At 36.1% G+C, this 10,359-nt stretch overlaps 1 protein-coding gene across 1 annotated transcript in view; it reads right to left on the bottom strand.

Annotated features, from left to right (window-relative positions):
* The window catches only part of HDAC9 (histone deacetylase 9), a 445,270-nt gene that overhangs the window by 45,365 nt on the left and 389,546 nt on the right, over nucleotides 1-10,359 (bottom strand). The gene's annotated exons all lie outside the window — the stretch shown is intronic.

The raw sequence follows: 10,359 nt of genomic DNA, 5'->3' as shown, positions 1-10,359 counted from the left end.
AATAACAATGGATTTGATTTGTTACTTGTCAATACCTTTTTTCTACAAAAAATAAATTAAAGATATTTGTGTTCATCTTTTTTCCATCGTTTTTGTAGAAATTACACATTTTAACAGAAATAAAGAATAATGCCTTTTGTCTTTCATTTAAAAATAAATTAATATGAAATTTTTCAAAAATGAAAAACATTTTTGAAAATATATCAATTTTTTAATTGAGATTTATATGCATCTCAATTTTTAAATTGATCATTTCTTTTGGCAGCATAAAAATACTATGCAAAAAAATTGTAAGTTATTCTTTGCAAACCTACGATGCTTAATAATAAGAAAGAGATGCAGAAGAACATACACAGTATGCCTAAACCACAATCATAAAAGAAAATATAAATTATGTGGCAATACATGTGAGTGATCATCTTTCCATAAAACACAATCACTGTATTTGTATCCGATGTTAAGTAATCACATTAGGAAAATTATTTTGAATGTAGCACATTTAAAACCCAGACATTTTATTGAAGGATACATTCCACTTACTAAATGGAACAGCTTTGTTTTGTTTTGCTTATAGAGATTGCTAATCCATTTTAAGTAATTAAAAAACAAATTTAGAAACCAGCCCCTCACAACCAAACTACACCTAAGTGGATGCAATGCCAGATACCGAAAAGTTTTTGGTCACCATATAGCTAGAGAACCCGTCCTTTTTACAGAGAGGAATCTAAGAAAAAGGGATAAGATGATGGCTCCAAAGGAAACAAATATTTAATTCATGCTAACATTTACTATCATAAACAGAAACCAGGACGTAACTGAATTTTAAGTAGCAACTTTTTGTTGTTCTGGATACATACTTGTTTTTATTTTCTTCTTCCAAAAGAAGAAGATCTTCCAAGATCTGTTCCTTGGTCCATTTTAGCATATATGAATCATAATCAATGATGGAGAGAAAAGAAGGAATCTGAAGTAAATAAATTACTACTAAACACATTTCAAATGGATTTATTTTACAGCAGAACTACTCCTTTTTCTTTCCAAGTTAATTCCAAAAAACTTCACGAAGTATTTAAATAACAGCTTTCTCATGTGAATATGCTTTTGAAGAGTTTTAAGCATGTGGTTTTGTACCATATTAATATTTACAATGCAAGGTCTGTCCCTGTAAACATTATTTATTTTAGTAAATCTTAATCAGGTTGGTGGAGTGGTCTCAATCAACAGGACTGCTCAAAGTGAGTAAAAGCTTGTGGGGATTAAGAACTACATTCTTGCATTTCCAGCAATTTTATGGCAATTAGTGATTATAAGCAAGAACAATTTCCTTAAAAAAACCACCACCACCCCCCCCCAAAAAACAACAAACAAAAGTAATTAAAATGCTGAAAAAAAGCGGGGATTTGTTTTTAAAATGTGCCAGTGTTGGCATTAAAGCTATTATAATCAGGAAGATTGCAATGGAATCTCACTGTTCAGTTGACAAATAAATGGCTTCAGGGAAAAGATTAAAATATGAAGGAAGTGTTGTCCAGGGAGCTCCACAGTAAAAAGAAATCTGGGTGGTATTTTAATAACTCTTACAATATATTTGAGGTCTGAAGCAGTGGTTTTTAACTTCTAGAATTGGTAGTACTGATATTCTCTTTGAGCAATTAATTAAGGTGCAAGCATCTTGTGTGGTGCTGCCATAACATGTAACTTTGTGAAACTACTGCCATGAATTGATGTTTTCAGTTTAATCACATGGGTAAGCACTCATTTTCATTTATCCACAAATAATTAACATACTTTTTATAAGTTCTATTTTAATAATTTCTTTTCTTTGAGCCAACAGTACCTTGAACTTAATTTTTAAAGTTTTATTTTATATGTTTTCTTGGGTTAAAAAACCCAACACAACAGCAACTAAGACAATTGCCTGGGATCAAAGCTAAAAATACCAAGAAAATCTCTACAGATCAGTGAAGAATTGCTGGTGCTGATACCAGTCAGACCTGAAGTGTACTTGATACTGGGACAGTGCGAAAAAGATGAGTTTGCAGACCAAAAAAACAGATGGCCCCTTATCACCCCATGGGGCTAAACACACAAGAGCAAACTTCAGAGGCCTTACCTTTACCCTGTCTGTCCCTATCAGGAGAGACTGTTATATTAAGGGTTATTGCCTCTCTAGCCCTCCCTGTGATCAGCGTTTGAAGTCCATGGCCAAGAGGCCAGTGTGAGAATATCACCCCAGATAAGAGGTGTTTGCTCTGTGAAATATTCAGGACAGGAATCCATGGACCCCGTGATAGTTCAGCAGGGAACCACAAACTCCAACTAATATCTTCTAATCCCCTGTTGGTTTGAGAACTACCCACCATAAAAAGCATAACTGGCTGTTTATTTGCACAGGCAAGAGATAACATCTTAAAGTTACACTCTGCCTTAAGTAGTAGGGATGTGAAGCCCAAAGAAATGAACCATCCAAGCTCATAATCAGAATTGTGTGTGCTCCCTTCTTCTCTGCCTAATGAGATGTAAACATTTTGGCTGGTGTCTCTTTTGAAAGATATTAATCAAATATATTGGTTAGAAATCACAAAGGATAGTCCGGTCTGCAAATTACATGTCGTCTTTTATAGCATTCTGAAGCTGTGAACAATATGTTAAAAATTTTCCCATGGCGCAACCAAGTAAATACTTGTGGCACATTTCTATTTATTACAGAGAATAGTTAAATTCTAAGACGTAAATCATGCTCTTCTACTAAAGGCTTTACAAATTCCCAAAGACAAGCCTAATTCCCAATGCAACGATGCTATAAAAGATCAGACACTTTGTTATGGAGAAATCCACATTTGGAGATGTCTTTCAACAATTTTCTCTCAGGACTCAATCCTATGAAAGGCACATGCAAGTTGCTGAACACTGTGTCAAGCTCCATTAGTTTCAAAATGGCCCTAAAAATGTATATTTAATTTGCTGTATTTAAATTGTAATCTGACATGTTTAATACTGCCTAAGCACAAAAATTCTTTTTCCTTTTCTTTCTTCTACTAAATGACAGTATTTTGGTTTCAATAAGGGAAAATATTTCATAAGTTTAAATTTCAAAACTGAGAGAAGATACCACTAATTTTACCTTTTTTGCACCCCTCACATCAGTTATTGTCATTAGCCAATGTTGCTACTGTAGCATGAAAGAAAAAATAACAAGAGGTAGGTGAAGAGATAAGGGAAGATGACCAAAAAGGGAAAATAATTCTTAATGGTTCTGTAGATCCTCTTTTTCTTTCCATTGTAATCTATCCTCCGCCCTGTCCCCAACAACTGCCCTAAATCAAGGAACTGGCACCTGATGCATTCTGCAGATGGATCGGCACTGTATATCTGGAACATAGTATACAGATGGTTTTTCACTTGCACGAGTTAGTTAACTAGCCAGCAGACACATCTTCTGTTTGTGCGGCAGGAGCAGGAGTGGAAAATTAAAATATCTCCTGGCTGATTTACAGAAAGAAAGGCTAAGTGAAAGAGCAGGTCAAATCAGCACTTACTTATTAATATTTCTAATTGCTCTCACTTCCTGTTTAGGTAGACCCTTTCTGGAAGGCACACCAGTTAACCAGACAGTCATTGAAAACACTGGGCAATAAAAAAATCAGTGCTAAGATTTCTAAATCCTTCAGATGTGCTTTAAATATGTATTCAGTCAGACATGAGTGCCCCAAAGTCTGAAGATGAGGATTTCCCTGGCCTCAGTAAATGAGGTGAATTGTTCACCGATCTGTTTCTCTTGGTTCAAATCCATAGTCCAAGCCATTGACACATGCTTACTTGACAGCATGTGAAGGCAGATTCCTCAACCCAACATTAGAATTGTCCATTCATATTTTTTTCTGTATTTCTGCAAGCATGAATCCCTTCTTTAAATGGAAATATAAAAAAAAAAAACAACCAGGGATTTATCCTCTTATATCTTCACCTTTGCCTTTTACTATGCTATGTCCTAGAGAGGACACTAATTTTATACAGTGAATTCCAATCTCTGCTCAATTTCCACAGAAGCCAATAGACTACTCTTCCTCACAGAACAGGATTTCTGGAATTTTCTACATTTCATATTCATAAATGTAAATGTACTGTAAATGTCAATAATGTACTGGATCCTGGAGTCACTGGCAAAGAATTCACTGATATTTGCAGTGCAAGAGCGAATTTAGGGAGTACAAATCCAGGATTAAATGCAGCATAATCTGACTTGGGAGGTTGGGCAATCCAATGGCCATGCCCAAGCCATAGGAGATGCTACGGCAACCACTGTTATGGGCTAGGAGGAAAACGAAATCAAAATGCTTTCCTTCTCCCAATAAAACCTATGAAAACACTCATGTCTGAGGGTAGGTCACCAATGAACTTGTCATCTATTTTGATGCCTTTTGTACTGTACCAAGCAACCATTCAATTAGTATTCAAGAAATCACCCTACAGAAAACTCAAACTTTGCTTTCCAAAGTGAACAACTGGAAGCAAAGTCTTGATGCTGTTTTCTTGCTGCCAGTCACTGCATGCGTTGTAGGTTCCAAGAGACAAAAGAAACAAAAGGAAAACTTCTGATATGAATCAGCAGACTTCCCTGTGAAAAACTGTATGAATGATCATTGCTCCACCCCACCTCTAATTCTTTTAGCTCTGAGTCAAAAGCTCAAGATCTATCCATCCGGATAACCATCTTATCACCTCCAGTACAGCAAAGATAACCAAATTACGTTAACCAAAATAAAATCTCTGAACTCAGAAGAATTCAGACAAGGCGGTAGTTGTGGCAACTGAGTTAATTTAACAGCTTTCTGCTACCAAAAGGTATCCTACCCCCTCCCTCCCTTTCTCTACTGCCCTGCCCTCCTTCCAATAGCTGTGGCACAAATTGGTCCCTCCATAACCTGATTCAGCTTCATAGCCCAACAGAAATCTCTCCACTTTTTTGGTTGGTTAAGTTTTCTGATGGGTTGATGAGTTAATACTACATGTGGTTACAGAGACACCTGACAAGAACCAGAGCCAGTGCAAGGTAAGTAATGGACAATTCAGAAGGGGAGGGGGCATGCTCTTTTCTACGGCAAGGAGCTGTTGGAGCAGCTCACACCATCTACTGGAACCGCACTCTGAAACAGTTAGTGCCACACTTTCCAAGATGTGATTCCTCTTGTGCTGATAGTTGAGTCAAAAAGACTTTCTTGCTTGTGAAGAGAAGAAATTAGATGTAGCACCATAAAAGCCTGCAATGTTATTTTTAGAGACTTGAATTTTTTTTAAACAGCTACCAAGTCAAAACTACTATTCTATTTAGTCAGCTGTCAATTTGCATGGACTCTTTTTGCCTGCCTTCCTGTAACATTTGCCTCAGTAGTTCCAGTCAGGACTCTTTTTTGGAGTCAAGTGTCAGGGAAGTCTTTCAAACAATCACAAGAAAGTATAGTCCCTCCCCAAAGGGAGCATTACAATTGCTGTACTCTGAAGAACTCACAGTCATCCAAGGTACTGTCCAGTATACGGTTACAATATTATCTGGGGACTCCTTTAGAAGTTAAGTGTTTCCAGGAAAAAAAACCAACAAAGCAGAAACCAACAGGACAGGCACCCAAATTCAACCTGGTTGCTCTTACTTGCATTCTGAGAAGTAGCAGTTCCAGCCATGAGAAGAGATTCGTTGATGGAAGACCTGTAGGCTACATGTAAGTCAGCAGCCCTTTTCACACATGAATTTCTACCACTTAGGCTGTCATATCCTTTGGAAATAAACTGTTTAGAGCATTAATTGTTTCCTCTGCAGATTGTGCACTGTTACAGTGAAGTCCTCTAAGCCCTACCTGCCGAGGGCTCATGAGGAGGGAAACTGTTCATAGCTTTAAGCACTTTTTTCATTGGTCCCACTTGAACAGAGTGTATCACAGCATAATGCAGCTTTTGATAAGTTAAGGGAGTTATTGCAATTTTCTCAAATAAAAACTTTAAAAATTGCAAAACAGCTTAGTTAGACTCAGTTATATTGTAGACACTGGGTCAACCTTGCATCACGAATTTGGCATAACAGTAGACAGGTATTCAGACTGACAAAATATAATTTACTCTTTATATGCCTGCAGTGGTATCTTTTCCTACTGCTAATTGTTGATCTTATTTTGCACTCTGGTGTCAAATAACATCTTTGGAATAAGAGAGTAAAACAAGAAAACTCCAGTAAATCCTCATAGCCCTTAACAAACACAGTGCTTCAGGAAGATAAGTACCCTGAGAAAAATCTTAATTCTTGCTTGACACTTCTCTATTTTCTTTATTCTTTTTATAGAATGGTAACCATTTAATAAGCAATTACGTACATTATTTACTTGAACAGTAAAGTGATCTCAGTGACTTTAATGCAAGCATTATTCTAAGGGCTGCTCTATAAAACAAAGAGAAAGTACTTCACCTCAGGATAATGTTACAGGGAGAATTTCAGTCAGCAGGGCTAAATTTAAAAACAGTGCTCTTACAAGATCTAACAACTTGCAAATTTATGATCAGATCCGGCAGCTCTTTTTCAGGCCTGTTCACTGTACAGAATTCAAATGGTGTGATAATACAATACATTTTAGCAGAGGTTGTAAAAATTAACTATAAAATAAACCATAGAATATATCAGCTCTATCTTCAGTAGTTCCACCTAAGCATCATCAGGATAAGATGAAAGAGTAGATTCATACTCTTTAAGTATCTCCTTACTATTCTAAATATAAAACTCCTTTATCCCTTTTTTTCTTTCCCCGTTATTTTTCTTTGTCAACATGATTTTTACTACTCCAGTACAAAAACTGGATTTGATGCAACTATGTTTTTATAATATGTAATATATTGTGCTGATATTTTATCTGTTATATTTCTAGTAATAAAAAGGAAATATTAGGCTAGTCAGGAAATGAGACATGTTTTTCTCTTAGCTGATTATAGTTTACAGTAAAATTAAAACACATTTATAGTCCCTGATCTAAACAAAGGGAACCCAATGACATCAATAGTTACGCTGTATAAGAGAGTTGTGCATGCGAGGGCTCCCACTGGTGCATCCACCTTCACCACACAGCTTGGGGAACCAGTTTAACCAAGAAACATGGACAGAGCTATGCCAATACTAAAGATGGACTTGTCAGTACAAAAGGTATTCTGTTATTTCAGCTAATGAAGTTAAGCGTGAGTCATAAGAGAGGAGCCATAGAAAGTAAAAATGTGCTGTGTGCCTTGCTTTCTTTTCTTTGCTTTTGGTATCAAACTTGGTGCAGTCATGATAGCATAAGGACACAGGCAAGGCAGAGTTAGTGAGTGAAGATAATATCTTTATCAGGCAAGAAAAGGTATATTTGGAAAAAAGAAAGTCCTTTTCAGACACAACTTTTTTTTTTTAAAGACCTTCTTCAGAACAAAGTGGTTATGCATTCATAAGTATACTTACTGTTTGCAATTATGCTAGGTGGTCTTATAAATGGTATTGTTGATAAAGCTTCTTTCAAAGATATTAGAAATATAGCTGGTACCAAAGGCCTGAGAATTTCCTGGCAGCAGAAAGTTCTGCCATATGCCACCAGTCATCTCAAGTCTTTGAAGCCCATTTTTTTTCTTAACAGAATATAAAATCCATCACAAAGTTTATGTACAAGGGTTGAGTATATGTTTCAAGATGTGTATGTCTAACTAGGTATATACAAGCGCCTTTTGAAATGGTAGCATTTCGTTGAGTGAGAGGATAGGAACAAAGGATAAAAAGAGCCAACAAAAGAAAATGTGCACCAAAAAAAAAAAAAAAAATTGCACCAAACAAAACCTGGTTTGGGGCCAGGTAAAAGTTAGTTGAACATTCATTAGTTTAGTGAAAACTTTTCTCCTCAAAAAATCAACAGACAAGGACGAATTGCAAAGGCAGTTGGATGAAAAGATTTACTTAGGGAAAGTGATTTGAAAAGTGCAATGAGAAAGGAAAGATTGAAACTTCCCTTCCATCATTTTTAAACACTATCACTATCTCTTTTTTTCAATTGAAAAAGACCGTTAAGTGATTTAGTTACCTAATGGGACTGGAGATCAATTAGGCAAGTGAGCTATCTCCTGGCTCTGCTATCATCATTGATCTCAGTTGGCCTTTTTCATTCCTACACCCTTCTAGAGGAGCTGAGGATCATCTCACTGTGAGAAATCTTGACATGCACATCAGACCCATGCATTTAAAATCAGCTGCAAAAATATATATGACTATTTTGTTGCTAATGTGTTTGTTTACTAGTCGGAAATGGCAACTCCTCAGTAAATCAGATTGTATGTTGATATAGCAAAAAATTAAAATACTGATTTAAAGCAGTTTATAATTTACATCTGTCAAACTGTATAGATTTAGTAGACCAACTTTTTTCTGTATGTAATTGCCTGCTATATGGTTAATCCAAGGCTGTAATTAGTCCAATCTGTTATGTTCAACCTATGGTTTTTACTTCATGACTTGGGAATGCTGATTGGCTAATACATCTTAATTTTTTCTTTTCGACTGTACTCTGAAGGAAACACATAAATAATTCCTTATCAAGAATCTAGTGTCTCTCTAATTCTCTTTAACAGCAAGGTTAGTAGCTAAGGACCCATCTTCTCTCCTTTGATGTCAACCTCTTCCTAATTTCTATATGTAAATTTTGTATTGGGTCATAGAAATCAGAAAATTCAATGTATTAAGTGTATACAAAGTGCTAAAGATTTATAAAGAAAGAATATTTACAGGTTAAACTTTACTTTGCATTTACTTATTTTGAGCATAATTTCTAATTATTACAAACCAATTATATTAAAAATTTGCACGGACATCTATTTTTAGTCTTTAATATGAATGTTTCTCTTTGGACTTTATTATTTTTTTAATAGACTGTTCATTTTTCAACATACCACATATAGTATGCTATGTTCTAAAATGGTATGGTGGAATGAGGAGAATTTTGTTTTGGGGAAATAATAAATTCCTTTGGCTCTGTACAAAAGGCTTTATTCATCCCTCAGGTGCACGATCATTATCTGGGTCTATCTTGGCTTTTCCCTTAATTTAAACAAGAGCCACCTACTGTAAATCACCTTTTTTTTTTTGCTTACAGACACATGCAACTTGTAGATGTGCAGCCTCTTATATTAAAAAATGTACTATGATTTCAGTTTCTAAAAAAACTTATGAAGAGTTAATTCATTCATGGATGAAAATTAACATTGATTCCAATATCAAACACTTTTTCTTTGCTGTCAAGGTGAAATTCAGTCTATCCTGAGAGGAAAACACAAATTTATTGCAGTTTCTGGGCGAGTTGTTGAAGCTGCTACGCCAGCACATCATGTATGCCAGAGCATCATACTGGAGCATTATGCATGTTTAAGGGACATTTAGCATGCATTCTCAGCTGCTAAATACAGACAATTATAAAGTGCTTCTCAACAAATATCTATTTTGTACTGGTTGGAAGCTCATCTCCCTACCACATGAGCTCATGGAATGGTACCTCTGACCAGGAACCATACTTATGGAAAAAAGTAGTGAGTAAACCTCTTACAAAGGGCTTTTTCATGCACAATGTTTTACAAAAAATCATAATACACAGCTAAGTGATACTCAAACACGCATATAGGCTGCTATGTTTCTTTCATCTCTAGTGTAACCACTGCATTAACTGGAAAAGCTGTGCTAAAACTCAATATGCCTTACTTGCAGTCACAGGGATGTTCCCTCTCCAATTCACTTGTGCATTAGCGCCCATGTCAGTGTCTTCAGGTAGGCCCTGGCACTGCTCTTTACATTCTCGCTTTCCACAGCATGCCACTATGGACAGTCACTCTAGCTCTCCATCTATCCTTTCGTCCTCAGTATTCAGGGGAGCCTGTGCAGCGTGCAGTTAAAATGAGAATAAAACATATGTGTCTCTTCCCTGCTCCTCCCGCGGTAAACACCAACTTTGTTCTACTGACCTGTAACAAAAGGCAGAGGTCAAAAGGACAAAATCCTCTGAGCTGGAGTCCATTTGTGCAGTGTGTTAAATGCCATTAGGCCTCATTGACTTCTCCAGACTTTTGTCATTTGTCATTAGCAGCAGAGATCCATATTTAATAACTATTTAAGCGTTATTATGGTATTTCTTGAGATTTACTGAAGAAAAGTGTATATACTGAAGAAAATTATTCACAGCATTGCATTAGGAAATCATTTTGTGTTGTCTCATGGAAAGCAATTTATATATAGCGGTGTTACGGTGCACAGTACGGTACAGAGCGTTACTACATTACCCAGCCTTGTTTAACATCCCAGGCTCAGAATCAGTTTGG

This window comes from Gavia stellata, chromosome 6, assembly GCF_030936135.1.
Source record: "Gavia stellata isolate bGavSte3 chromosome 6, bGavSte3.hap2, whole genome shotgun sequence".
NCBI lineage: Eukaryota > Metazoa > Chordata > Aves > Gaviiformes > Gaviidae > Gavia > Gavia stellata.
Note: the sequence above shows the minus strand (reverse complement) of the source record. Positions and strands in the feature narration are given on the sequence as shown.